Consider the following 25,357-nt stretch of genomic DNA (forward strand, 5'->3'; position numbering starts at 1 on the left):
CTGCTTGAGATTAAAAGTTTTCATCCTCCAGCAACAGTGTAGAATAGGGACATCTAACAAGAAGGCACGAAATCAAGTCAATAGAAATAGGAAGCAGAGCACCAAAATGCAAGTTATTGCCAGTGATTTTCTTTCAATCTGAAAATAAATACGTAGAATATATAGTTTGCCCATTTCTTAGCTTGGCAATATTCTTTTTTTTCCTTTTGACTATCTCTTTTTTTGGTATCCTCTCCCAAAAGCCAATAATCATTCACATTTTAACATATTGCTTGATTAAATGTTTGTTATAATTTTTTAATATAGTGAAACTTAGACAGTCTTACTTTATACACTGTTGTTAGAACCATGATTATCAGCAAGGTTTGTACTTATTTATATTAATCATTTAACTCAGTTTCCAACATCTTGGAGCAATTTCCAAATTAAATAACCAAGTAAATCAATCTTAATGGTAACAAATTGATTTGTCAATTCACCTTGGCTTTTAGAATATTTTATTTATATATCTTGATATATTTACATATCTTGATATATTTACATAAGTGCATTATGTGTTACTGAACATACCCTCACCTCCTTGTTATATTGTTGCCAACCCTTTCATGGTGAGAAACTATGAAGCCCTGATAACTGTTTCTCTGAAGATTGTGAAAAAATCCAAAGCTCTATTTTAAAAAGTCCCAGTTACTCCAGAAATGTTCTTTACCAATTTTATGAACTTACTTTCTCCAAAGTTAGAGAATAAAGATCAAGAAATTTACCTTAAAGAGTGAGATATTTCTGGTAGGCTGTGATGTGGAGAGTTAAAATATGAAAGGAAGAGGAGGAGGAGGAGAAAGAGAAGGAAAAGGAGAGGGAGAAAGAAAAAGAAAAGACTATGGCATAAAACCGTCAGAATAGAGAATACCTATAAACACAGTATCTAAAACATCCCCATGAAAATAATCATAATTAGATTTTTCCCTCCTTTCATTCAGCCCTCCCCTAGTCTCATGTAACAACTTCTTGTTCCATTTGTTTTGGAATCATGGTCTACCTCCTGAAGTCCCCTGTTTCTGGGCTGACATACTCTGGGAAATTTTGAATTTTGGGTCCTTTGTACAGTGCATTTCATTGTGGCTCTAAGGCTAACTTTCTTAGACCTGTATTTCATAATACCCAATCTTTGACCTGTAGTTTGTGACACATGCCCTTGTGACTGTCACAATGAAAGATGCAAGACTGACAGGTTTGGGTTAATTTAGTAGAGTGATTGAATATATCAGATAGAAGAGCATGGATTTCCCTATATGGTATAATACATATATGGACCTAACCATGACCTTTTCTTGAGAACTTAGGTAATAATTATCATAAGTAAGTGTAAGTCAGTCGGTCTATGTTTTATGGACTGTGATTGACAAATCTATAGGGCTTTATAAATCTTCCTATAAAGTGTGGACCACAATTATCACTGAAAAGCAAGGAATAAGAACCTAGGAATGAAATCTTATAATGTACATCAATTTGTAAAATGTTATTGTGTCAGCATGTACACATGAATAAGAGCATGCTTATATCTATCTGAAAAAGATACAGTGAAACATTTATATCAATAGCCCTTTACCTATACAAAATTAATCTAGGAGAGGCTGATTTTCTTTTTTTTGATTTGGCAGTTTTTCCAAAATGTGTGTGTAAAAAAAGATAGTAGCTCTTCTAACACTGTAAATCTACTTCTAAAATAGCATGCCAAATATACCTAAGTATATTTTCATTCCTTATTTTATTAGGTGAGGGAGTATGTCTTTTGTGTTATTTTCTAGCCATCTGAAAACTGCCAAAGATGATTTGGGTGTATAAGACAATGGGACAATTTAGGGTTAAAGACAATTTAGGGTTAGGCCAGGCATGGTGGCTCATGCCTCTAATCCCAGAACTTTGGGAGGCTGAGGAGGGAGGATTGCCTGAGGCCAGGAGTCTCAGACCAGCCTGGTTGACATAGTGAGACCCCGTCTCTACAAAAAATAAATTGATAATTGATTAATCCATTTAGGATAAAATTTGGGGGAAGAAAATAGTTAAAGAGACTACTAGAGGAAATCAGCTGCTTAATTAAAATTAGAAAATAGACACCTAACAGCAAGAAACAGTTTTATCCATGGATACCTCATTAACTATAGTGACAATGCAATATTTAAAATAAACATAGCAGCAAGAAGCACGACGATAAATAAAAATTTAGCTCTTCCTGAAATTAACAGTCTGTGAGCACAAGAGGTAGCACAAAAGGGTACGAATAACCTTGTGTGGATTGAAAGTGTACATGAAGGTGAGGCATATTAAACCTTTCGCCATCATGATAGAATATGTGAAATATAAATAATAGGTATATGCCGGGCATGGTGGCTCAAGTCTGTAATCCCAGCACTTTGGGAGGCCAAGGCAGGTGACTCACTAGAGGTTGGGAGTTAGAGACGAGCCTGGTCAACATGGCGAAACCCCGTCTCTACTGAAAATACAAAACACCGGGCATGATAGTGCATGCCTATAATCCCAGCTACTCGGGAGGCTGAGGACTTGAGCCAGGGAGGCGGAGGTTGCAGTGTGCTGAGAAAGCACCATTGCACTCCAGCCTGAGTGACAGAGGGAAACTCTGTCTCAATAAATAAATAAATAAAATGATAATAATAAGTTTATATAACCTCATTGTGAGGTCAGATTACATATTCTAAAATCATTATTCATTTTAGTTATTTAATCCTCTTTATTGTTCCTAAACTACTCTTATTTAAATTAATGTACCATCATATGTGTATATTTAAACACAGACCCAAATACACACACATGAATACATATCATAGAAAGGTGTAAATATGAGCTTTAAAGTACAATTAACCTCTTAACATATTAGTAGAGGATACATATACAATATTGATTTTACTATTTTATTTTGAGCTTTATACGAATACTTTTATACGTAAGAATCTAAATAAAAATTGTTAATTGGAATTTGGTACGTTTGGTGCTTTGTGTTTATGAATTCTGATTTTCTTAGGAATTGTCCAGATATCCAAAAAAATTTATTCATTATTTTCAAGGTCTCAAAGTCAATTACAGAACTAAGAAATTAAATTTAGGTTGACATTAAAGAAAAATACAATCACTGTTGGTATTAGAATTTTGGTTTCATGCAAGCCAGGCTTAGTACCTATGTGATAGGTTGACAGGTGCAGCAAACCACCATGGCACATGTTTACCTATGTAACAAACCTGCACATCCTGCACATGTACCCTTGAACTTAAAACAAAGAATTTTGGCTTTACAATATTACAGTGAAAACACTTACAGAGTCCAAATAGAATTACTGTATACCCACATATTTTGTGGTTTTACCTGAAGTTTGAGAGAACCAATAGTTTTGCAAAGACATGGCTTATTATAATTCAGTTTCTCATTATTACCTTAAACATTTAATGGGAGTAACGTTAGCTTACCTGAGCAGTGAAAACAGTACACAGAAAATTTAGCAAGTTCAGCTTAATTAGTCTTTTTATGAGAAAATAATCCCAAACCATGCAAATAGCTTGGGAAAGGACAAGTGGGAAGCCTATGTGGGATGTGAGTGCCATAAAGCAGAGATGTCCACATATATTTTTATCACCACTGTAAAAAAAAAAAAAAAAAAAAAATTGACATCTCCCAATTGTTCGATATTTTTATAAAATATATAATACATTACAGTATTTATCTGCATTTAACATATTTACAAGTAGAAGCTTATAAAATAAATCAAAATGAAAGAAATTGAATTTTAAACATTTACTTTCTATGTCCCACTACATCATCTGGGTACCCATAGGTCTCTGTGGAGACCATTTCTCTATTACCAATTTAGATATTCCAGTCTGCTACTTAAAGCACTAAATGGTTCTCTCTTAAACTCTATAATGCTCAACTTTAGGCAAATCGTGCCAAAACAGTTCCCAAAATGTGAGTTCCAACTTACATTTCTGTAAAAAGTGTATGAACCTTCCAATTGCTCCTTATCCTTACCAATATTTGGTATTTTCACTATTTTATATTTTGGTATGTTTATGTTCTACAACCATTGTTTTTTTAGAGCACTTTTTAATACCAAAGAAAATAAAACTAATGTCAACAATAATAAAAAAGCAACTCTTTAGAGTAGAGTCTTTTCATTCTGAATAGCAATATTTCTCAAGGTCTTGTGACTTTATAGAACACAGTTTATCAGCTCTCTGTTCTTGATGTTGCTGTATTTCAATAAACAATTATACTTAGTATTATGTCCTTGTTACACATTAGCAGAATTTGTCCCAAATTTTGCAGAATTTTTCATGAACAGAAGTGGTTTTTATAGAATTGCAATATTAAGAAGCTTTGGGCTTTGAAATTATATCAGAGCTCTTGAGATAACTTGCTATTAGAAATCACATGAATAAACAAGTGGGACTACATCAAACTAAAGTTTCTGCACAACAAAGAAAATAGTCAACAGAATGAAAAGGTAACTCATGGAATGGGAGAAAATATTTGCAAACCATGCATCCAATAAGGAGTCAATATCCACAATTAGAAACTTATAAAATTAATACCCACAACAAGAAACTTATAAAATGCAATGTCAAGAAAAAACTAGCAAGTAACCTGATTTTAAAAATGAGCAAAGGACCTGGGTAGTAATTTTTCCAAAGAAAACGTACAAACAATCAAAAGGTACATGAAAAAACTGTAGTTAATAATACGTAATGTATATTTGAAATTTGCTAACAAAGTAGATCTAAAGCGTTCTCATCTCACACGAAATGGTAACTATGTGAGGTGATGGATATGTTAATTGGCTTGATTGTGGTAATCATTTCACAGTGTACACATATATCAAATCATCACATTACTCATCTTGAATATATATAATTTTTGTCAATTGTACAAAGAAATCATATGAGACATTTCAAGACCAAACTAGACAGACATTAATCTGGGAGAGATCAAAATACTTTGTAGGTAAAAGAGCCTCAGGAGGAGGCACTGACCACCAGTTCCTTTTACTTCTATAAGAGCTAATCAAAATTTTCTTACTTGCCCAAAAATGCATTTCTATCCATTTTTGCATTATTATACATTTTGAGGTAATTTCGTGGGTGCAAAAAGTTTACAATTGTCATATATTAAAAACAATGAAGAAAATGTGGTAAAAATAAGTTGAATAGCAGATGAAACCAAAATTGTCAGTTTTATTAAGAGGGGAAGATAAATTGCAGGACTTTGCTTGTGAGAGTGAAATGATGAAGACGCAGAGAGCCCTCAAATTATGCTGCTTTGAGCTTTCTTCACAGTGAAGTAAATATCAGGAGTAGGTAAGGACGTTGGGAATTCTCTGCTTGTATTCTTTGCCCCTTTCTCTACTTTGTTGTTCATTTCTTAATTATTGAAATGTAAGAACTAGCTTGGGTATATTTTTGTTTATGCAATCATATGGGCAATCAAAAGCACTTGAAAAGCACTCCTAAGTTTGCGACTGATTTTTTAATTTGGCCTATGGTGATTTTACTCTTAATACTTTTTTTTTTTTTTTCGATTTCAGTATAATCACATTTTGTTTGAGGATTTTTCTTTGGAAATGACCTAAGGAAAGAAGTATAAGAAACTTGAATAAAAGGAGAGATATATTATGTCCCAGGTTCAGATTCAAAATTGTAAAGAATTAATTCTACCTAAAATAAAGTATTAATTCACTGTAATCCAAATTAAAATACTTAGCGTATTTGTGTGTGTGTGTGTGTGTGTGTGTGTGTGTGTGTGTGAAGTTTGGCCAGTAGGTCTTAAATTTCCCAGAAATAAAGTACAAAAGAGGATCAGAAAAAATACATGTAAGGAACATTTTAACCACAACTTTATTGTATGAAAAAAAGATTTGCTGCTGCTTCTTTTTTTCCCCATGAAAACACCTATCCTAGGGGGTTGAATGGAAATTGAACAGACATAGGTTACCATTACACTTTAAAGTACTTTAAGAGGAACATTTCTTCCCTTTAACTGTATTTCGGTTTAAGTTGGTCATTTTTCTCCTAAATGAAGGAAGAACCTCGTGCTTTCCCCATCACGGAGAGGGGGCGGAGCATCCTCTAGGAGCTTGGAAGCAAGCTGCGCCCAGCCTGTCTTCGGGGAGGAGCTGCATTACACACAGGCTTCGGAGGCTTCCGTGGAGAAGCTTGGAGGTAATGGCTGTCGTAAATGCTAGTTATTTTCAGAGAGTTCTCGAAGATTTGGAATAAAGGTGAGAAAAGAAGAGAGTGCTGCGTAGGAATAACGGGAAAGGAGTGTCGTTTTGTGAGAGTCCCTGTTTCTGTGAGGGAATTAATATCTGTGTTTTGTGTTCCTTCAGATTATCTTAAAAGTCCACAGTCGGAGAGGTGGTAATCAACATTACACCTGCGGAAAAATATTCTTAAAGAGGTAGCAAAAGCTAACTTTTTAATAGAGCATTTTGTGTTTCCATCAAAAGGCAGTGGTGGCTGAGATAAATGATGAAACAAAACTTGGGAGGTTAATTTTCCTTATTTTGAAAAAGGTTACAATAGTCTTAAATGGAAAATTAAATTGTTGGTTGGGTATGTTGGTTTTTTATATTACTTTGAATGTGTTGATTGTGTTTCTAACAAATCTTACTGTTTTGGTGGAGTATGTTAGTAATTTAAAGTAATGAATAACTGTACAAATTCGAGTATCTCTGAGAATTAGTAGTTTGGTTATTAGTCAAGGGATACACAATAACTTAATATAATAGCTTTTTAAATAATGTGCAAAATATGATCTTTGTATTTCTACTTATCTGTCAAGAGAATTGTACATTCCTATTTGTACTGCAATAGAAAAAAATCTAAAAGATCATAACAATAACAGACATACCTTAATATAATAAAACACAACAAACAATATACTTAGTAATAAAGGATGCCTGATAAAAAAGGATGTTAGGGGAAAAAGGAGGAAATTTTCCACTTCTTTCTTCCACATTTTACTTAGCATGTAGTTCCTATGTCAGCATAGAAACTGAGATGAGAACTTAAAATCATGGGGGAAAAGCTACTTTCCCCAAAATAGTGTAAATTCATATAAACAGGGAAAGGTGTTCAAATATGTGGCTAAATAAATGTAATTTCAAATAGTATATTCAAACATGTATGTGATGAGGAAAAAAATTAAAAGGATTAGACTCAAATGTACGCCGTGAACAACTCAGTTTGAGTACTGATGATGTGTATTTTCATCTTTAGATTTTTATGTACTTTTAGATTCTTTTGGAAATGATAGTGGAGCTGAAAAGGGAATAATCACTTTTGTTACAGGCACTTGAGCGAATAGCTACACACACATTCCATTGTCTTTAGCTGCAGTAGGATTTTTCTGTGGGTCTGAGAAGGCTCATTACCTGATTGTTTGTGCTTTTCTTGCAATTCAACTATTGAGGCTATAGTCCAGACTCTGATTCAAGCAGAACATATTTATCTTTATACTCCTGAGGAATAATTCATAAAATGTTTTAAACATATTGTGATATAGTCATATAGTATAGTATAGTATATTATATCTATAATGTTGAATACTATGCAGCTGTAAAAGGAATGAGCTAACTCTAAATGCAATGATTAGAATAAATGTCCAAGGTGGTTTCTAAAAATAAGCAAATTGAAGAATGGCCTGTATCATGTACTCCTATTTGTTTACCAAAAACAAAATGTGCATGCATTAGTACAGCGTATGCAATAAAAATCTGTAAATATACATACCACTTTATTAATTGGAGACATAAGTGTTCTTGTATCTCCACACATATCTCCAATTAATAGAATATTTTAACCTTCTATCTGTTACATTTCCCCATTTTAAAAATTTCATTTTGAAAAGAGCAAGCCTGAATAATTTTCATCAAGAGAAAAACAAAATTTTAGAAATGTGGAAAGAATTTTGTAAAGCAATTCACAAAAGGATGATATGGAAAATAATTATTGATATGGAAAGATGTTCAAATATATTACTGGAGGAATAAAGGGTCTAGTTTCAAAAAGCTTCCACATTGATAAGTATCTACAGAAAAAAATCTAGACATATACAGAGCAAACCGTTACATTTTGACCATTGTTGTGGAGATTTCCTTTCTTCTTTGGAAATCCAAAAGATGTAGAAATATATATACAATATGCATGAGATATATTATAATGAAAAATATTAAAACGAGAACATTATGATCCCACTTTTGTATAACACATGCACAGAACTCTTCAACTGAGAATGAAAAATTCTAGAAGCCTGAGTGTCTGCAGTTCTAGTTCTGGTCACAAGATGGTGCTTGCCAGGTTTCCTAAGCTTTGTCCAGGCAAATATTTTTATGAAGTGGACAAAGCAGTGAAATGTGTTTTGTATTAGCCGACTATGAGACAGCATGTAGAGTGTGATTGAAATTCCATTCAAAATATTGTAAATATCTAGAAGAAAAATCCCCACCAATAACTGACATAAAGACTCACACAGAAATCATAAAAAATGCTGCTACATAGAGTCTGGCCCATAGTAGAAACAAGTCAATTGTTCTTTCCCTTCTCTCTTTTCTCCACCTCATAATTTTCCTGAAGGATATTATTTTAGCAGGAATGAAATAACATAACTGACCCAGAGAGCATTTCATATTGTAATAACATGAAGGAAAACAGATGGCATCTACATTGCAGATGAGATTTCACCTCATTCCTGTGTTTTGGAATGACATGCTTGTTAGAGTTTAGGTAGGGAAATTTATTTACACCTTTTCCATTTCGTTGGTTTGATTCCCTGCCAGCCGAGCCCCAGAAGGACAGTTCAACCACAGAAGTGCCGAGCCAGGTAAAGACCCTGCTGGACACGCAGTTGGAGTGAGACTCAAGACAGCTGGACCACAGGACCAGACCCACCAGGATCCACGTGACAGTGGGTAAGACTCTTCCCATTTCACAAAACATTTCACGGTATAAACATGTTGAGAACTTGGAGAACAATGTATTTTGCTTCCTGCTCTACAGCCATCATAGCATTTTAAATTAAAAGCCACATTTCATGTAAGGATCATGATAGGTTGAGAATTTGGGGTATACTTCATTTTGTTTCCTGTTCTACAGCTATCATATTTGTAATTAAAAGTCATAACTTCTAATTTTCGGAAAGAACCTTATATATTATACCACTATGAAGAAATCATGCAAGAGGCTATTCAGGTGTCTCCCTGAGGACTGACTCTGTAGTCCTTGACAACTATGTTAGGTTGTCATACCATAAACTAGATAACATAGTTTTAAAGGTTTCTTAGAACCTGCTTAAGGTCTCACCACCTTCTTGAATCACCTGTACAGTCATGCATGGCTTAACGACAGGGACATATTCTGAGAAATGCTTCAACAGGCGATTTTATCTGAGAACATTACAGAGTGTACTTGCATGAATTTAGATGGTATAGCCTACTACACACTTAGGCTATATGGTATAGCCTATTGTTTCTATACCACAACCCTGTGTACCATGTTACTGTACTGAATACTGTAGGCAGTTGCAACACAATAGTATTTGTATATCCAAACGTATCTAAATATAGAAAAGTTACAGTAAAAATATGACATAAAAGACAAAAAACAGCATACCTGTATAGGGGAATTACCATGAATGGAGCTTGCAGGACTGGAAGTTACTTTGGGTGAGTCAGTGAGTGAGTGGTGAGTGAAAGTGAAGGCCTAGAACATTATGTACACTACTGTAGACTTGAACACTTAGGCTACAGTAAATTTATTAAAACAAATTTTCTTTCTTTAATGATAAATTAACCTTAGCTTATGGTAACATTTTACTTTATAAATGCTTAAATTTTTAAATCTTTTAACACTTTGGTAATAATACCTTAAAACACTAACACATTGTACAGCAGTAAAAAAAAAATAAAATAACTTATTTCTTTATATCCTTGTTCTATAAGCTTATTTTCTATTTTTGAAAATTTTTTATTTTTTTTTTGTTTTCAAACTTTTTTTGGTTAAACACCAACACACACATTAGCCTAGGCCTACGCAGGGTCAAGATCATCAACATCACTGTCTTCCATTTACACATCTCGTCCCACTGGAAGGTCTTCAGGGACAGTAACACTCATGGTGATGTTGTCTCCTAGAATAACAATGCCCTTTTCTGGAATACCCCCTGAAAGACCTGCTCTTTGGCTATTTGACAGTTAACACTTTTTTTTCTAAGTAGAAGGAATATACTAAAATAAGATTAAAAAGTATAGTATAGGAAGTACATAAACCAATAGCAGTCATTTATTATCATTATCAAGTATTAGGTACATCATATAATTGTATGTGCTATACTTTTATGCCACTATCAGTGTAGTAGGTTGTTTACACCAGCATCACCACAAACAGGTGAGTCATGAGTTGTGCTTCAGTGTTACAATGGCTGTGACCGACATCACTAGGCAACGGGAATTTTGCAGCTTTAGTATAATCTTACAGGAACATCGTCATATATGCAGTTTGTCATTGACTGAAATGTCACTATGCACCACATGACTATATTCTCTTAATATTTTGTAGTGGTTTGACAAACTTAATTCTTTCCCAGCAACCGTCACAAATCTGTGCCTCGTTAACGTTGTGCTCTCAGTGAGATTGTTGATGCTGAGCCTCATTGTGTCCGTGAGCTCTCCTTTGGTTACCTTGGATAGACAGGGCAGTAGTGGCAGCTTAGAAAAGATTAGAACCCAGCATTCACTTATGATAACTCAGAGGGTTGCAAAAGGTCAAATTATCCAAGAACAAAAACAATGTCCCTGATACCGCCAAAGCTCTTCCCACACAATTCCCTTTTTATTACACAACAGAGAAAATAACGATGGGATATTGCGTTTGTGTTATACTTCTCTTTTTTTGTACCCCCCCAAATATATTCCACATATCTAAAACCACCTAACTGATACCCATTATTCATTCTTCTGACTTGTATCTTGTCTATATTCTGATCGTCTACCTTCGTCCTACTTACGAAAGTAAATTTTTTATGTGATCTCTTTTCTTCTTTGCCATGTTTTAATGCAATCCAATTATCACCCATTGAAAATACTTTGTTCAAGCTACTTTGTGAAGGTTCAGGGGGATAAAAGAGGCTACAACAGACCAGAAACGTTTACTATCCCCAGAGCAATAGAATGAGCCTTCTTAAAAAACAAAAACAGAAACAAAAACAAACAAGAAACGGCTTTTCTAGACCAATAGGTAGCTAAAACTCTTTTTATTATTATATTTTTAAATATATTAATGGCTTAATATTTAATATTTGGACAATCTAGGTTAATATAGAGATACAGGTGACCCATGCATCCTTGCTGACTATGCTATCTAGGATATGGGAGATGACAACCTAGCATTGTTGTTTTCTCTCCACTGAGCTAATAAAGGTTTCAAACCCGCACTGTCTGATTTTTTGGCTGGCTGTCTGAAAACTTAAGAAACATAACCCTGTCATAATGCCTTGGTGATAAACTCTTAAAAGCTAAACACTGGGTCCTGCCAACAGAAATCCGTATCTGACCAAAGAACTCTGTGTCATTTTAAATATGGTTACCAGGAAAATTTTGACCCAGGCTGACCCTTCTGTTATGAGTCTCTGAAAGAATGATGGCTTCTTTCTTTAGAGTCCCCAACGCAGACAGTTTTCTTTTTTTCCATTTCATCATTACAAGAAGAGATGTGTCAAATGCAGCTCTGTGTCTCTAACCTAAATAGCGAGAATGTGGCAGGAGATGTGTTTACCCACTCACTGTGATAATAAATGGGGCTATGAGGGCCTCACCAACTTTACCTAGTTTTATGATTTTTTATAACATTATCTTAAGAGACCTAAACCTCAGAATCATTATCTATTAGCAATGTGTAGGTTTTAATGCTTCCTGGGAAATAACACCTGAACGTTAAAGGCAATAAAAGTCTAAATTTAAAGCTTAATTTTGTGAGTATGTTGCGAATAAAAAAGCCCAGCAAAAGAGGATAAAAATGCAGCTTTCCCATACTGAATTGGCAGCTGCAAACCGCAAAGCACAGGAGCAAGGAATTGCCAATTGTTAATGAGGGTAGAATGAAAATGGCACTTCTCTGTATAACGAATGATTTTCAACCCCTATCCAGGAATCACCGTATCTGAAAGGGAAGTTGCTGCCAGGCCCTATAACACATAAGATACTTCTCATAACTATCTAAGGCCAAGTGAATGCTATCATGCAGATACGGTCAGTGCAAAAGCATAGTGCAGGCCGGGAGTGGTGGCTCACACCTTGTAATCGTAGCATTTTGGGAGGCTGAGGCAGAGAGATCACCTGAAGTCAAGAGTTTGAGACTGGCCTGGCCAACATGGCAAAACCCCATCTCTACTAAAAGTACAAAAATTAGCTGGGTGTGGTGGCACATGCCTGTAATCTCAGCTACTCAGGAGGCTGAGGCAGGAGACTCACTTGAACCCAGGAGGCAGAGTGAGCCGAGATTGTGCCACTGCACCACAGCCTGAGTGAAAGAGCAAGACTGTCAAAAAGAAAGAAAGAAAGAAAGAAAATAAAAGAAAAAAAGCATAGTACATGAAAATACATTTTAATTTGTGTGGGAATGTAGATGGATGTAAGAGATAGAAAGAGGTCAAGGATAGTAAGTATGGTAGTTGCCGAAGATGGTTGTAGTTCACCAATATGTTCACAGAGACGTGAGACTAAGCAATACTCACGCTGGGGTTATTTCTTTTATTAATTAATTAATTTATTTATTTATTTATTTATTTGAGACAGAGTCTCGCTCTGTCACCCAGGCTGGAGTGCAGTGGCGCGACCTTGGCTCACTGCAAACTCGGCCTCCCGGGTTCATGCCATTCTCCTGCCTCAGCCTCCTGAGTAGCTGGGACTACAGGCACCCTCCACCGCGCCTGGCTAATTTTTTGTATTTTTAGTAGAGATGGGGTTTCATCGTGGTCTCGGTCTCCAAACCTCGTGATCTGCCCCTGTCGGCCTCCCAAAGTGCTGGGATTACAGGCGTGAGCCCCCGCGCTCGACCACGCTGGAGTTATATTCACCAATTTCCTCACAGTTCGAAAGTGAGTGACATCATCTTTGGTTCTACCAAAGAGACAGGATTCCAAGCCCAGGAGGGAGTGAATAATGGTGGAGAGAGGGCATACCTCCTGTTTTGGAATTAGACTTTGGCTCTGATTTTGTCTCACCCTCTTCCTAGTTTTGTGACCATGGTCATTAGCAAGAGTGCCCATTTCCTTGTTTCCTGGATCTCTATTAGTTGTATCATTTATTTGCTTCTTTGTCAGTCAATTTAGGTAGAAAAATGCCATCTTATTGCTGTTTTCTATTTGCATCTCTTTGATTATTAGGGAAGGTGAATATCTTTTATGTATTAATTTTCATCTTTATTTTGAATATTTGGGTTTTGAGGAGTCCCAATATATAGCACCTCCCTTTCTCCACTGAACAAACTGGATAGACAGATATAAAACAAACGGAGTTGCAGATGGAAGCTAAAATGTCAACATTAGTACAAGGGGAAGAGGAAGTTGCAGGGTATTGATTATTGTGAGAATCAAATGGCCTTATTTATTAATTATTACTTTATTTTATTTTATTTTATTTGAGATGGAGTCTCATTCTGTTGCACAGGCTATAGTGCAGTGGCACGATCTCAGCTCACTGCAACCTCCGCCTCCTGGGTTCAAGTCTTTCTCCCACCTCAGCCCTCTGATTAGCTGGGATTACAGGCACCCACCACCACGCCTGGCTAATTTTTGTATTTTTAGTAGAGTTGGGGTTTCACCATGTTGGCCAGGCTGGTCTCGAACTGCTGGCCTTAAATAATCTGCCACCTAGGTCTTCCAAAGTGCTGGGATTACAGGCGTGATAACAGAATTCCAAATTTAAGCAAACCTACCCAAATAACCTAGAGGTTTGTAGCTGTACAGGAAAGGACAGAGATTCCTGTGGTGGCACCATATGAGCTTGCTCTCAAGGAAGTAAATATTAGGAGTGGGGAAAAATTATTCTCTCAGAACATTGTGAATGGTCTATTTATGTCTTTTGCCCATTTTTACTCTAATTTATTTCTTATTAATATGTAAGAGCTACTTTAGCAATATTTTTGCATTGAAAACAGTTTTTTTCAAGTTTGTTCTATATTTTCAAATTTGGCTTATTGTGTTTTTACCAATAAGAATTTTTTTGTCTCCAATTTCAGGATATTCAGATACATACATATCTCTTTAAGGATTTTTGTTGATGTTTTATATTTAGAAATGACTTTAGTTGAAAAAACGATGAAACTTTCTGAAAGATGAATGAGAAGACCTGAATAAAAAGGGAGACATACATCATGAGCCAGGGCCAGGAGAATTAAAATTTCAGGGAATTGTTTATCCCCAAAATAATGTATTAATTCATTGCAGTACAAATAAGAATGTAGAGGGGTTTTTTAATAGAGCTTGACCAGTTGGATCTTGAAATCGTTTTTAGAAATAAGTTGCCAAAATAGGCAAGAAAAATATGTAAAAGATGTTCTTTACTGAGTCTTTATGATAAAGGCATTTCTACCTTTTTTTTACCGCAGAAAATCACCCACTCTTGTAGTTTGAATGTAAATTACACAGACACATGTTGCCATTCCGCTTTCAATTGCTTTAAAAATGATAATCTTTTCGCTTTAAGGGAATTTCAGTTTAACTTGGTGATTCTCCACCCTTTGAGGGAAAGGCCCCCTGCTATTCCCATCACTGGGAGGGGGCGGAGCCTCGTCGGAGCCGCTCCGAAGGGAGCTGTACCCGGCCGGTATTGGGGGAGGGGCAGCATTTCAAGAGGCTGCAGCTGACAAGAAGCTTCAAGGTAATGGCTGTCTCAAAGCCAGTTATTTTCTGGGAATTTCTTCGGGCCTTGGTGTTAAAGTAAAAGAAAGAAGAAAAAAAAGAAATAGAGATTGTTGCCTGACAGAGGTGGGAATGGAATATGGTTTTGTTTGAACTGCTGTTATTGGAACGGAATTAATCCTCTGGAATTTTTGTTTCGCCCGATATTTTTAAAGTCCTCCGTGTGGGAGTGGGCGATCAGATTACAGCTTCTAAATTAAGACTTCGGTAAGACGTGCTGTTCCTGTTACTTTTTTACGTGGCATTACATATTTCTACCTTTGTTACAGATTTTATTATATTTTGACTTAAACGCATTATTCTACGCAAAAAAAAAAAAAAATGATAGAAAAATGTAAACACACAAAGAGAATGATATATAGGGACACAAATATAAATGTACGTGAACATGGAAAGGGATTCAGATATGCCGTCGAGTGATAACACTTGTAAAGATGTGTATTAGTTTTCCTTAGGAAGGGAACTAAACTCCCGAGTTAAAGTCAGCATCTCTGAGTGTTCATCTCTGAGTGTTCAGATTATGGAAGTTTTTTTAAAATCTATTTTTCACTAGTTTCAGCATTTTTAGAGTTGTTTTTATTCGTGCTCATTTTTATAATAAGAGCAAAATAAAGCCAAAAGAGTTTACCCATTTTGTTTCAAATGCGTGGACACACATAGACACCGCAGACACGCTCCCATACTCCCTTGTCTTTTGCCAATAGTGGAATTTTTCCTGGACCTGATCAAGTGGGTAGCCTGGTTGCTGTGTCAACTACAGCCCTGTATGTGTCCTCCCTGCAGCCCGTCCTTTCAGTCCACAGGTACAGCCATGGTCAGCAAGAGCCACTTTTCTATATCATCTAAGTTTAAGAGTGAGAAACGGATAGGATTTGGTTTATTTCTATGAACAGTTTTAAAAGTATTATGTACTATGGTGCATCCATACAATGGCATGTTATATAGCTGACAAATGAAAGTATGAACTTGTAGTGACTTGAAAAAATGTCTGAGAAGTAAAAAGAGCAAACTGCAGAATGGTAAGCACCATGTCATTTCAACATAAAAGACTACATTAATATATGTGTAATCAAATCAGAAAAAATATAAACCAGCCTGCTAATGGAATTATTTGTTCAGTTGAAGAGATAGGGCAGGCTTTACTATCACTATTTTAAAAAAAATTCTTAATACATATTTAGTCTTTTTTTTTAAACAAAATCGGAAAAAAGATTGAGGTAAAATGTTGCAAAGTTGGGGGAAAATTGCATTTGAAGTGATTCACTAAAAAAATCACATTGAAAATACTTATTAGTATGCAAAAATGTTTAAACCATGAGCTTAAGCAGGACAAAAAGCTGATTTGAAATCATATGCATTCATATGTTTATGTAAAGAAAAAATATGGAAAGATATACAGGAAATAATATCTTTCCAGAATTACACTTTCTTTTTATATATCTTACTCATATTTTCCATTTTCAGTAACCATGCAATTATATTTCTACAATCCGACCATTGTAGGTGAAGAGATTCGGATTCCGTTTTTTATGTAATGCATAACAAAACTAAATTTGAGCATGGTATATTCTAGAAGCCTGAGAAAGCTGCTTGCTGGCAGGATGTAGTTCCCACCGTTCTCCCACAAGGATGTTGTAGTAACAGTTCTGTTTCTCATCACAAGATGGCGCTTGCAAGATATCCTAAATTTTCTCCAGACAACTATTTTTATGAAGTGAGCAAACAAAACAATGAAATGTATTTTATTATCAGACTGTGAGACAGCACGTAGAGTGTGATTCAAATTCCACTCAAAAAATTGTATATGTCTAGAAGAAAAGCCTCACTCAAGAACTGATGTGAGGACTTAAACAGAAATCTTAAAAAATGCTGCTACATAATCTGCCCCATAGTAGACACAAGTCAATTGTCCTTTCCCTTCTCTCCTTTTTCCACCTTGTAATTTTCCTGAATGATATTATCTTAGCATGAGCCAAATAACATAACCGACAAAGAGAGCATTTCATATTATAAGAACATGAAGTGAAAATAGATGGCATCTACATCACAGATGAGATTTCACCTCATTCCTGTGTTTTGGAATGACATACCTGTTAAAGTTTAGGCAGGGAAATTTATTTACACCTTTTCCATTCCATTGGTTTGATTCTCTGCCTGCCTTTATCAGAGATGCACTTGTCATGGGAAATCTGCGTGTGATGCCAGGTGAGCCTCAGAAAAACAGTGGAACCACAAAAGTGCCAAGCAGGGTAAGGGCCCTGTCAGACAAGCAGTTGGAGTAAGAATTAAGATAGCTGAATCTCAGTGCCAAACACACTACTATCTATGTGACAGTGGGTAAGGCTTTTCCAATTTCACAAAGCATTTCATGGTAAAAACATTCTAAGTTGAGAATGTGGGATACAACTGATTTCACTCTGGCTCAGTAGCCATAACATTTTAAATTAAAAACTACAGATTCTAATGTTGGGAAAGAATTATATATGCTAAACTCCTGTAGGAAAAGTATGCAGCGAGTCATAATGATGTCTAATTATGGAAGACTTGGATGTCCCAGCCATCTGCCTGACTCTCAAGAAATCCTTAAAAACAATCCTTTCCAATGGGTGGCCATGGCAACCATTCTGAGTCTCTGACTTCTAAGCTTATTCTCTTAATAAGGTCGTTGTTGTCTGGATTAGTCCAGGGGGCGCAGACCCCCAGTATCTGTGTCTGGCTGCATTGGGTATACAGGGCAGCACTGTTAGCTTAGAAGAGTCGAAAGAGGATTCCTCTAGAATAAGCCTTAAGAGTCTCCAAAGTACAAAAATATTCATTAATAGGAATAGTGTCCCCAACATATTCCTCAGCTTTCCCTGGACATCTCCCACCACCCTCTCATACACACATACATCCATTCCTTAGATGTAATAACTATAATAAGGGCTACAAGCTGGGGCATTATAGAACTACTCTTCTTTTCTTAGATTTTTAAATATTTTTCCCCAACCACAATATGTTTATTTGTCTTGTGCCCAGTATTTATTCTTTTGTCTTCTCCATTTCCATTGTCCATCTTCCTACTCCTTTGAGAGAAGAAATCCATTTGCCTATTCTTTTTTCTTTGCCTTTCCTTTAAATGTATACCCTCTAGTATTGCCTATTTGAAATTACTTATTCAAGCTTCCTTGTCAGTTTTCAGGGAGGCATGAACAAGCCACAGAAGAAGAAAACTATTTAGTAGCCCTAAGGCAATAGAGGCCTCTAAAACCACTGCTTTTCTGGTTAAACCAGACAAACACAGACTAGTGACGTAAGAATTTTTGTTAGATGATTGAAAGTTCACTGATTGATTTCTAACCTGTATCCAGATAATAATTCAGATCTATGGTTTATTTGAAACTTTTTTCTTGTCCCCTTTTTTTATATGTCCATATCTACCTCTTGCTTCACACTTAAATTGTCATTGAACTTTAAAAAATTATTCTAAAATATTTTGATATTTGGTAGCACTAGTTGTCCCTCCAGTCTGCTAGTAAAGTCAGAACTCGGTCCTAAACCCATGTCTCTATATCTGTTTGTGAATTTGTAATACGTAAGAACTTTGCCATAATACTTGCCTGAGGAACTCTGAGGTTTAGACACTGAATCTTTAACAGTGTCTCATATCTCCTTACTAAAGAACTGATAAGTACCTTTATTTAGAGTGGTGGTGTGTCCAGAGTTGGTTCCTTCTTATGGGTTCTTGGTCTCACTGACTTCAAGAATGAAGCTGCGGACCTTCCTGGTGAGTGTTACAGCTCTTAAAGGTGGCATGGACCCAAAGAGTGAGCAGCAGCGATTTATTGTGAAGAGTGAAAGAACAAAGCTTCCACAGCATGGAAGGGGACCTGAGCAGGTTGCCGCTGCTGGCTGGGGTGGCCAGCTTTTATTCCCTTATTTGTCCCCGCCCATGTCCTGCTGATTGGTCCATTTTACAGAGTGCTGATTGATGTGTTTACAATCCTTTAACTAGACACAGAGTGCTGATTGGTGCATTTTTACAGAGTGTTGATTGGTGCATTTATAATCCTTTAGCTAGACACAGAGCGCTGATTGGGGCATTTTTATAGAGTGCTGATTGGTGCATTTACAATCCTCTAGCTAGACACAGAGCATTGATTGGTGCGTTTACAGTGCTCTAGCTAGACAGAAAAGTTATCCAAGTCCCCACTTGAACCAGGAAGTCCAGCTGGCTTCATCTCTCAGTGGCAGGAATAATTTTTGTCCTGTCCTGGCTCTTTTTCTATGGGTATCTCAGAGAATGGTGGAGTTAAGAGAGGACTCCTTTTTACTTTAAATTCCCCAGGGCAAACCCCAGATGGATTTTCCTTCTTGCTTGTTTATGCCAGGAAGAACACTGCAGTTTAGTCTGTTTACTGGAATATGCAGCGTGCAGTAGAGCTTTGTTTGTCTATGCACTGTAATGATGGGATTGTGAGGCCCTCATCAAACTTGTTTCCATTTTATTCCTTTAAAAAATGTTTCCCTTTCCATCATCCTGTCTTGACTCCTAATAGTTTTATTTATTGGCATGTGTAAGTTTTGCCTGGGAATATCTACACATTACCTGGGAAGTATAAAATCTCCAGTGTGGCAGGTTTATCCCTTTATCCCTCTAAGTCACTAGCTGGTAATTTTTCTTTTTATTCATATACATTTTACCAGGGATTATGGAGTCTCTTTCACCCTGGCAGTGAATCACTATATCTGGCTTACCATTTTCTAAACTTGGGATGCTCATTATTACTAAGGTTTTCCTGATGTTCTTCCTCTTCAGGTGGGCTGATATTCAGCCAGTTGACATTAATAAGATTGAACTCTTTTTTTACAGTGAGATTCAGTTGTTACTTGTCTGTGCTTCTACCTTGGGGAAGTCATTGAATATTTTGATTATCTATGAAATGTCTAAGATTCCTTGCTTTACCAATGTCCGTGGCCTCCTCATTGTCTTTGGGAGTGTTCTAACTGGACTGTTTATGCTTGTTGTATGGGCCTTATGCACTAAAATAATGACTTTTATTTATTCTATAACCACTCTGTTTCCCTGTCATATGTTACTCAGCTTCTGCTTTTAACTGGGTACATATTCTTAACTAGATCATTATCTCCAGATTGTAGCATTTTGTTTTCTACTTCTTTCTTCCTCCCTATTTCCTTCCTTCCTTCCTTCCTTCCTCTCTTTCCACTCATATGGTTTAGTGGCATGTGAGAACTTCAGTGTGGTTAGAGGCTCTGCCAGTGGGGATAAATTTCATGTACTGTATAATGCTGATGTCATCTGGTTTCTTGACATATGTCCTGTGCTAACTCTCAATGAAAGAGATAATTAGTGAAGACATGTATTTTTAAAAAGTTATATAACTGCATCAAAAGTCACATGTTGTAGATGCCCCCCGTGCTTTAAAGCAATTCAGAAATAGAAGTTAATAAAAATTAATAAAATAGATCAAAATAATTTACATTTTTAACATATTATTTCTGCACTACAGAGGGTATTTTTACACATATCTTGTGGAACCCACAGTCTTCTTTGGCAATCATTGATTCAAAGTACAAATCAAAATCCCTATATGTATCCAGATTACTCTCACAGAAAAATACAAATGTCTTATATTGTCATATTCTGATTGGATGACTTTTTAAGACTCGGGTTTAAAGAGGTATAGTTTACATAGAGTTAAAGTCACTCTTTTAGATGTACGGTTTGATGAGCTTTGAGAAACATATACCATCATGTAACTACCAATACAGACAATCTGTATAACGTTTCCTTTACTCCAAAATGTTCCCTCCTGCCCCATTGTAGTCAATCTCTATCTCTGTCAGTTCCTGACAACCACTGATTTGATTTCTGTCCCTATAGTTTTTAGTTTTCCAGAATGTCATACAAACGGAACCATAAAGTATATAGCCTTTTACATCTGGCTTCCTTGACTTAGCATATTTTTAAAATATTCACCAATGTTGTTGCATATATCAGTAGTTTATTTCTTAATGTAGCCGAGAGGTATTCTATCATATGGATGTTCTGCAATTTGAGTATCCACTCACCAGTAGATTTGTAGTTTTTGGCAATTATGATTAAAGTTGTTAAACATTCTACAATAGGTCTTTGTGTGTACACAAGTTTTCATGTCTCTTGAGTAAATACTTAGGAGTGGGATTTCTTGTTTTTATGATAGGTGTGTGCTTAACTACATTAGAAATTGTCAAATTGTTTTCTAAAGTAACTGTGACATTTTAGATTTCCACCAGCAGTGTATGAGAGTTCCAGTTGCTACACATCATTGCTAGAAGTCCATACTGTCAGGATTTTATTTTATTTTTAATATTAGCTATTCTTATAAAGGTGTTAGTGGTGTCTCATTGTGGTTTTACTTGCATATCCTCAATTACTAATCGTGTTGAGCATATATTCATGTGTTCACTTGCCATTCATATGTCTTTTCTGATGACGTGTCTATTTAAATTGTCTATTTTTATTTGGTTATTCAATAATAATCTTATTTTTGAATTTTGAGAGTTCTTTATATATTCTGGATAAAAGTCTTTCATTACATAAGTGTTTTGCAAGTATTGTCTCCCACTCTGGGTTTCCTTTTCATTTTATTTTTTGAAAAGAAGTTGTTTTCAAGTTCAATTTATTAATTTTTTATGGTCCATACTTTTTAAATCCTAATAAATCTTTGCCTAGACCAAAATGTTAAAGATTTTCTACTTTTTTTACAAGTTATAATTTTTGATTTTATATTCAGGTCACTAACCCATTTTGAGTAATTTTGTATATCTTCTTAGCTGAGGGGAAAAGAATATTTTGGCATATGATGTCCAGTTGTTCCAGTACCATTTGTTGAAAAGACTACCATTTCTTCATTTAATTACCTTTGTCCAAAATCTGTTGGTCATATTTGATGGCCTGTTTGGATTCTATTGATCTATAGGTCAGTCCTATGTCAATAACAAACTCTCTTAATTACCATAGTCTTGAAATAAGGTAGTATGAATCTTCTAACTTTTGTATTTTTTTCTCAAAATTTGTCTGGCTGTTGTAGTTCCTTTGCTTTTTCCACATACATTTTGGAGTTCACTTCTCAATTTCTATGAAAAACCTACTGGGATTTTTATTGAGATTGCAATAATTCTACAGGAATGTTGGGGAGATACAACATCCTAAAAATCAGTATTTCAATTATTCTGTCAAAGAATGTGGTATATTTTTCTATTTATTTAGGTCTTATTTAATTTATGTCATCAGTGTGTTGAAGTCTTCAGCGTACAAATCTTGTACATAGTTATCCTCCCTTAGTATTTCCCAGTTTTTGATGATATTACAAATGGTACTTTTTAAAACTTGAAATTCCAAATTGTATTGTATAGAAATAAAATAAATTATTTTATATTGACTTTATGTCTGGCATTATTGTTAAACTTATTTATTAGGTTTCATAGTTTCGTAGCTTTTTTTTTTGGTATATCTATTGGGATTTTCTACATAGATCATCTTGTCTGTAAATGCAATTTTACTTCTTCCCTTCCAATCCATATGCAATTTATTTATTTTTCAGGCCTTATTGTATTGGCTAGGATCACCAATGTAATGCTGAATAAAAGCAGTGGAAGCAAACATCCTTGCTTTGTTTCTGATTTTAGGGAAAAAGCATTCTGTGTTTCACTATATGCTAATCATAGGTTTTTTATTTTATTTATTTATTTTTTTGTAGATGCCTTTAATCAGGTTGAGGAAGATCCATTAAACTCTTACTATGCTAAATGTCTGTTATCATTATTTGTAGAATGTTGTTCATGCTTTTTCTGTAAAAATTGAGATTTTTTTTTCTCCATTTGAATCTGTTGATATGGTGAATAATATTGATTGATTGATTTGCAAATGTTGAACCATCCATACGTTCCCAGGATAAACTCCATTTGGTCATAATGTATTATTCTTTTTCTTTATCATCAGCTTTGATTAATAGCATTTCGTTAAGGACTTCTGTGTCTATGTTTATGAGAGATATTGACCTGAAGTTTTCTTTATTTGTTATTTTCTAGTTTGGGTATCAGGTTAATGCTGGTATTATAAAATATGTTGGAGAGTTTTTCCTCCTTTCCTCACTCAATTGTCATCTGGCTTGCATAACTTATATTATTTGTGCTTCAGTTGGAGCCTGGAGTGCTACATGATTTTTTTCAATGATTCTCCACTCTAAATTTTCAGTAGTCTCTTCATACTTGTGCCACCAGCGGAGGGTCTCTCTTCTTACTCTTGTTCACATGACAGCAGCTCACTGCCGTTATTATCAGGTGCTAGGCTCATGGTGAGGTAGGAACTACTGTCTGTTGTCCTGTCTAGCCACAGTCTTAGCGGGGCTCTATGAACATGGACCTTTAGGGTAAGCCTTTCTCAGCATTCTTTCCTCTCCCCATGGCAGCTAACCTCTGATTTGTATATGTGGTTGGTCTTTGGTCAGATACATCTTCTTGCCTCTTTCTCAGCAATAGGTGAACACTGCTTTTCATTCATGTAAGAACTGGGTTACAGAGGGTTTCCTCCAGAGCAGGGGTTTTTCCCTTCTACTTCTCCCGGAGCAGCAATGGATCTCTGCCTTTGTCCTGGAAATTAGGGGGTTTCCTATCTCTCCCTCCCAGGCAAGTAAGTTTTGCTTCTACCCCTCCACCAGAAGCAAGAGATTTTTGCCTGGGTTCAGGAGAGGGTTTGCTGCTTCTCCTCTAGTGTCTTAAGGCTTTGCTTCTCATGACAGAAGGGTTTTGTGGGGTTGTATGTCTGTCCCCCAGCAACAGCTGATTACCTTCTGCATACCAGAACCAGTGACGTGGACTCTTTTAGGTCTCCTCCTTTGTCCCGAGTAATTTTTCTGAGCTTCTGGTTAAAGACTGTGAAAAAGAACTTGGTAGTAAGTGTGTAAGTGTCTGGGGCTCCAGATATTCCAAACTGACAAAGCTAACCCATGCTTTACTTTTAAAAGTTCATTAAAATTTCAGCTTGTATGACAGTCACTTCTGTCTCCATGCTTGGACAAAGGTTCATATGTTTTGTCTTTCTTTAAAGGGGCTGGTCACCCTTTGGAATTCACTTTAACTCAGTTCCCTGATAGGCTCAAGGAAAGTTATGATTTTGTAGGTTGTCTAGACATTTATCATTATTATGAATGACTTTCTCTTACATCTTTTTATATCCTAAGTGGAAGTGCAATTGGTGCTTTTGAAAAAAATATGTGTATGGGTGTTATTTGGGGATTTTTTGTTATTAAGTATGCTTTAGGAAGAAGCAGATGCTTTCTAAGGCATACTTGCAAAGACTTGTTTTTTATATAATGGTTATTACTACAGTTTTTCATTTAAATTTTTATTATTTGAATTGCTATACATTAAAATTATACTTTAAAGTATGATACACTATACTTGACCATTTTTTGTATACAGTTCTCTGGATTTTAACATTTATAAAGATTCATATAACCACCACCACAGTCAAAAAAGTTTCATCACCCTCACAACTTCCTTGGCCTGTCCTTTTATAGCCACACCCTTCCCCACCTGTAACACCTGGCAACACTGATCTTTTCACCACAGCTATACTTTTGTCTTTTTGAAAATGTCATATAAATGAAATCATAAGGTATTATAAACACACCCTAGGTGACCCACCCCTTATATATTCCCCACGGTAAGAAAACACTTTTAGCTTTTATCATTGTTGTCATTATTAATAATAATACTAATGTTGTTATACAGAGTGAGTTTGTTATGGCCCTCTCTTCCAGGAAATAACCATCTAATTATTAAATAAGATCATATGTCAAGTGCTTGAGAACATTGCCTGGCATATAGAAAACTTGTATAGGTATTAGATATCATTATATCTGTAATGATCTCTATCTTTATCATAAAAATATTAATAGTACAATATTAGCATTTGCTATTATTGGTTATCATTTTTCTCCACCTCCTTCTACAAATTGGTGAAATAGAAAATATTATTCATGGAATTAATCTTTTCCTTTGCATTTCATTTTGAAAATGGTGCCATAGTATAGCATTTCCTGAATTATGTGCAATCTAGAAAATATCCAAAATAAAGCAAAAAAAATTTTTAACATAATTATCATACTCTGTATGCAGTTGTTTTTTTCCAAACATGTGAAATGAAGACAGAATGAAAAATATTACATTATAAAATATATAGTAAAATAAATCTGATCATTTAAATAAAGCCATATATATATTGACCTGATAATCCTCTTTAGATTATATATTAATACCTCAAAAGCATTGAAAGAATTAATTGTATAATAAGAATTATATTACTTTCATTGTATTTTTTTTTTTTTTTTT

At 35.4% G+C, this 25,357-nt stretch overlaps 1 protein-coding gene across 5 annotated transcripts in view; it reads left to right on the forward strand.

Moving 5' to 3' along the window:
• Positions 1-6,164: 6,164 nt before the first annotated feature.
• Positions 6,165-25,357, forward strand: part of LOC105536381 (PWWP domain-containing protein MUM1L1) — a 28,736-nt gene continuing 9,543 nt past the window's right edge. The window contains exons 1-3 of one of the 5 annotated variants that reach the window (XM_011975764.1): positions 6,165-6,284; positions 8,844-8,971; positions 14,805-14,939. The gene's annotated coding sequence lies outside the window, so the exon portion shown is untranslated. Of the gene's footprint in view, positions 6,285-8,843; positions 8,976-14,804; positions 14,940-25,357 lie in introns of those variants that run through there. The other 4 variants (XM_011975763.1, XM_011975767.1, XM_011975768.1 and 1 more) reach the window with 4 other exon arrangements.

This window comes from Mandrillus leucophaeus, unplaced genomic scaffold, assembly GCF_000951045.1.
Source record: "Mandrillus leucophaeus isolate KB7577 unplaced genomic scaffold, Mleu.le_1.0 Scaffold1586, whole genome shotgun sequence".
NCBI lineage: Eukaryota > Metazoa > Chordata > Mammalia > Primates > Cercopithecidae > Mandrillus > Mandrillus leucophaeus.